At 38.0% G+C, this 5675-nt stretch overlaps 1 protein-coding gene across 1 annotated transcript in view; it reads left to right on the forward strand.

The window, feature by feature from the left end:
• The window catches only part of CDK14 (cyclin dependent kinase 14), an 869337-nt gene that overhangs the window by 160478 nt on the left and 703184 nt on the right, over positions 1–5675 (forward strand). The gene's annotated exons all lie outside the window — the stretch shown is intronic.

Genomic DNA, 5675 nt, shown 5'->3' on the forward strand with positions numbered 1-5675 from the left:
ATAGTGCTAGCAGTGTAGCCATGGCAGCACAGAGCTCAGTTGAAAAAAAAAAATGCCATTCTATGATCTGCTGTTCTGGCTACGCCAGCTGTTGTGTCTGTAAGAGGTAAATCGTTTTCCTGTTTTTATCCACTTTTCCCTTTAGTTTTATCCACTTTTCCCCATGTATAATTTTCCTTATATTTCCAAGAAATAAATTCCAACTATGTCACCCTGGGAACTTTATGTTGAGTTGATTGTGAGCTATGATCCACTAATCCCCTTAAGATTTTTTACTTTCCAGAATACAGTCCTGCAGTGTGTAGTATGGCTTGTTCCTGGACGTACAATTTCTTGTGTTTGCCTGTAGTAAAGCACATTCTGTTTGATTGAATCTAGCTGGTCAAGTTATCGAGATCACGTTATGTGTCTTCCACTCTGCTGCCTTTAATATTCTCAAATGCTGTTGGCAGGCTTTTTTTGGTTGTTTTTTTAATGGTAGCTTACAAATCATTGATACAAATGTTGAATAGCAGGTATAGTACCGACTCTTGACAAACCCCACTAAACCATCCCCAGTTAATGACTGTTTTCCATAGACCATTACTCTTTGAGATTTGTAAATTACTTGATTCTTAATGCATTTAAAGTATACTTTAGTGGTGATGTATAGTTTTTAATTAAATGTCACATGGTATGTACATACACTTATTAAAAGAAGAATTTACAATCTGTGTAGACAATTGTAGATTAACCAGACACAATATAAGGGGGAAGAAAGGATTGTGGTCCCTTCTTATGGATAGAAAATGGAGAGTACATGGAGAGAGACCTTGTTAAGGTAGCACAGAAACCTTTAAATAAAAAAAAAAAAAAAAAAGCCCGGAACGGAATGCACAAGTCTTGAGACCAATTCTAGTTCCTCAGCAATGAGAGGATGCTTCCTCTGTGATGCAAAGCCAATGTGAAATATGGCTAAGTTCAGATAAGTTTCTCTTGACCATGAGCATTCATGTCTCAGATCTGCTGTAGTTTAAGATACCCTTTTTTGGTTACTCAATCCAAAGCCAGGTTTATATAAACAGATGTGCGTTTGTACAAACCTCGTATAACTAAAATATATGAAAATTGTCAAATATTTCTTATGTTAGGAAAAGAATGCTACTTTCAAAGCTAAATTAGTTTTGAATCTCTATATTCTACTGCATGGCATATGTGTGACCTGGTAATCCATCTGATAAAATGAAAGCTCTTTTCATGCTCAGGAGAACGCACACTATTTTGAGTTTCTAAGCTATATTGATGCATATTATAGTCAGTGACTTAATGTTGACATTTCAAACCTCTTCTTTTAGATTGCAGAAAGGGCAGAGTCTGTATGGGCATAATTGACTATATGACACACAACATTAGGAATAATGTACATTTTGTTAAAATGATTCATTTGGTCAAACAGCATCCTTTTTTGAGGTTTTGTGAGGCAGATATAGAGCTGCACCCTTTAGAAAAATGCAGAATTCTGGTGCCTGAAAAGTTAATAGAAGGTTCTGTTGATCCCCAAAATGCTTTTTTAAAAGATACTGGTGAAACTTAGTAAACCATGCCCAATGGTCCCTAGGGCCGAGTCCAGACATTTGGGGAGGTTAAATTGGGTTCAAAATGACCACCTGATTTAAACTTAGCTTGTCCTGGTGCCACCTTACACTTACAGATGTGGTCTCAGGTTTAGATGGATTGTTTGGCAATCCATCTAAACCTGTAACCATATAGAAGTCCCATACACACAAATCAGTCTAAAATTCGCAGAACCTGGTTGAAGATGAACCTGGATTTGTAGTATCAAATTTACTGGATTTAGGTCAAATGGGTGCATGGAACTTATGTATACTTTCCCTGCACAGCCCTTGGCCTGAGAACCAAGCCACTGACCTTAGCTGCTCTGTTCACCACCCCTTCCTCCTGCATGGGGCTATGTTTTGCACCCCCCAGCCCCTTTCCCCAGACCAGCCAGCCTGCTTAACCCCCATCCCATAAGTGACTGCAAATGCAGCCGTTTTTGTCAGCATTAGCTGCTGCTGGAGCTGAGCAAGTAAGTCCCAGTGGGGGGGAGGGGAGGGAGGGATGGGTTTGTAGGTTCACTAAGGGGGATGGGTCAGGAGGCTAAAAGTAGCCCTCGATCTTTCCCCTCCCCCCTATGGACCCTCTGAGCTCCCCTGATCCTGCCAGACACTCCTGGACTACAGCAAAACCTTGTGGGTTGTGCCTGTCCCCTTCCCACCCTCAGGTTGTACCTGCACCCCAGTTGGGTGTCGCACCTCCCCCTCCGCCGGGGCATGCCTGTCCCCCAGCCTTCATGGGTCATGCCTCTCCTCATCCCCTGATGGATCCCCAATTCCCTCCAGCCTGCTGGACCTCCAACCCCCTTCTAGCCCCCCCACCATCTTGACTTGCCTGATATTGGGCAGCTATTTTGAAACTATTTAACTTTCCCCTAATGCCCCCAAATATCTGTACTTAGCCTTGGTGCATACACTGACCAGTTATTTTCAGCAGTGTATGGATGCAGCTGGTTGCCGACGGTAGAGCGGAAGTGGTGAACATGAGCACGCAGCTGCCAGCAGCAGCCACATTTTTTTGCATCCCCAACACCCTGCATAAATTTGTACCTGGGTCGGTTGTTCCTATTCCTTCCCCTCTGTTATGCCACCACTTACTGTTAGTGGATTATAAACTTTTACAGAAGAGAAAGCACACTTATTACAATTAATTAATTAATATGCTGAAGAACACGCTAAGACAAAAAAAACAAACACTTGCTGGTGAATGGATGTTTGATTGTTAAAACAAGCTACTGATGTACATCTTTCACAGAGCAGACAGGACAGAGACAGTAGCAGTCCTTGCTTTTCTACTTCACAGACTGTACTCCTCATCTGGAACCAGGGCATCTCTACAGTGAAAGTAGTAATCTTGTTTCTTTTCATTCCATAAGCTACTCAACCTCCATGAAAGTGCCAAATTTGTGTCTATTATTGGAGGGGGTGTGCACATGTGCGCACGCACGCATGTGTTTAGGTCAAAAAAGTGATGTAGAGGTGAAAAAAATGCCCCTTAAGATTTCCAAACTATTTCCATTATCAACTGAGACAAAATTGATGGCAGCAGATGTATTGGAAATGTATTTTATTTAAGTAATAAGGGTTTGGGCCACATGAGAACCTCATAATGGAAGCTGATACATTTCCCAGCATAAAATAATGGCAATAAGCAGTAATTTTGGCATCATTATTTATATTATGGTTGCTGGTTTCACTGTTTACAGATGCTTGTTTTCAATTTAATGGAGATAGATATGTTTTACTATCTTTTGAACTATTTGCTTTGCTTTGTTTTCCATTCTTTAGTTTATAATAGCTTGGAAATTTGTAAGGAATTTTCCCTTTACTGATTTTTTTTTTTTTTTTTCTTCTAAGTTTAAACATGTGTTGATAAAACCTGAAGGGAAATTTAATGTTGCTGTTTAAAACAACCTCAGGTTTGTTAGAAACATTTTGGTTGATTTACCAGCATCATAGGTTGGGAAAGAATAATGTGAAATATATAGAATAGCTTTTGAGTATGTGTGTATGGGAATGAGAGGGGAGGTTTCTTTCGAAGGGAAGGGACTTGAAAACATGTTTAAGAAAAGCACCGTTTTAAAAAGAAACCTATATTTGACAGCTTGTTAAATCCTTGGAGTTGTTAAAATACACTGCACAAATCTAGAACTCTTGGTTCCAAAATTATATCTTTTATTAGACTAACTGAGAAACCACAGAAAAAAATATATTTTTTTGCAATTTCCCAGTTGGTCTAATAAAAGATACTATTTTGGAACCAAGAGTTTTAGATTTTTGTATTTCTTTTTGTCTCAGACCAACATGGCTACCACATACATCCTTAAAATATACTGTACTTTCTCTAGCAACTTGATTTAAAAACAAAAAACAGGCATTTTAAATGAACAGCTGCTTCTTCTCTTTGGTACCAGTAATGTTTTAAAGGAAGTTGTTTGTCATTGAGAGGTTATCTAAGTAAGATGAAATGTGAATCCTTGTCATTCCTGAGTTGTAATACTACTAATGTGCCTTTTAATTAGAGTTGAACGGGTATGTGGTAGTTCAGGTTGCTCAATTGTAGAACATTGCTTTACTTCAATATTTTATTAAGAAGTCTTTTGGATTAACGTGTCACCTTGGAGTTTTTGGAGAAGTGCGGTGATATACAGGAATTTTATTAATTTTTTTGTTGTTGTTCTGAATTGTATCCTTTATTTCTATGAACAGCCAAAATAAATTGGATTCCAAGCAAGCAAACCACAATTATAATTATAAAAAATGTTTTGTTGTTGGGAAATGTTTGCTTGCATCAGTCAAAATCAGAGGAGTAGGGCAGAACGGGACCTCCATAAATCATCTAGGCCGTCCTTCTGCATCAGGCAGGATCATTCCTATCCAAACCATCCAATACAAAGCAGTTATAATTATAAGGTAGTCATCCTGTATAGACAATGCTATACAATTGATCTTGGGTATGACACCCATTTTATGTCATGCTTTAGGGAGTTTTCAGAGTATAATTGATGAGGTCTTGATACAGCAGACACCTACCACTTGCTTACCCGTAGATATGAGAATAATCATATTGATATTAAATTATTGCCTCCCCCAAACTCTTAAAAGATTTTTTGTGCTTGTTTTGCATAGTAGATTCCTTTTCATTTGCTGCCTTTGACATTTTTAGGTGCCCTTGAGTAACTTTTCACACTTTTTGCAGCAACCAGGAGGGCTGGCAATGATCTGATTTTAGATAAAAACTGTCTTGTATGACATTAGGATACGAGGCTTCAGATTTTGCAGTCAAATAATGTAAACTGGAAATTTAAACTTGTGTTTATAAAAGGTAAGTATGTGCATAATTGTTTATATGGACAGGGCCCAAGGCACAACCATAAGTAGTTAATTCTGAACCCTCTAAGAAGAACAAATGAGAAGTGCACTTCTTTGCTTTAGCATGCTATTGAGCTGAAATCTCACATTTCAGTGCTTCGGTATTGATTTATTAATTTGATTTTCTGAGGCATATGATGATGATGATACTGTCTAAGCATTATTTTTAAAAAAGGCAGTAATTATATACTGGCATTGGATCTTCGTAGTGTGCCCCAAAAGTATGTTTGTAAACTGGCATCATTTATTTTAGTTTAGTCTTGTCCAATTTTAACCAAATGGAAATCAATACTGCTTGTGGGTATCAGTGACTGGATTGTAGAATGAAGTGAACTGGCATTGTTACAAAGAACAGCCTAAGAAAAGTTTAGATTAAAATAGACTTGTATCCAGACATTTCTTCTGAATTTATCAATTTGTATGATTATGTGAATTGTATGTGGCTACCTCCTTTGTTTTCTTTTTTCCAGTCTTCATCTATCCTTTATTACATATGTATAAACACAAGCTATTGTTTGATGTGTGTGTATGTGCGCGTGTACATGTACATATGTAAAATACATGCTTAGATAATAGAATTACAGAATTTAAAAAGTGTTCCCATTACATTTGAAATTTCTTTTTTTGATTTCAGGTGTGTAGATTCCTGTGGTTCATAATGTCCATCATAATCAATGTATATTATTTGCTTCCCCCCCCCCCCCCCCC

Source organism: Gavialis gangeticus, unplaced genomic scaffold (genome assembly GCF_001723915.1).
Source record: "Gavialis gangeticus isolate Ggan-Ray unplaced genomic scaffold, GavGan_comp1, whole genome shotgun sequence".
NCBI lineage: Eukaryota > Metazoa > Chordata > Crocodylia > Gavialidae > Gavialis > Gavialis gangeticus.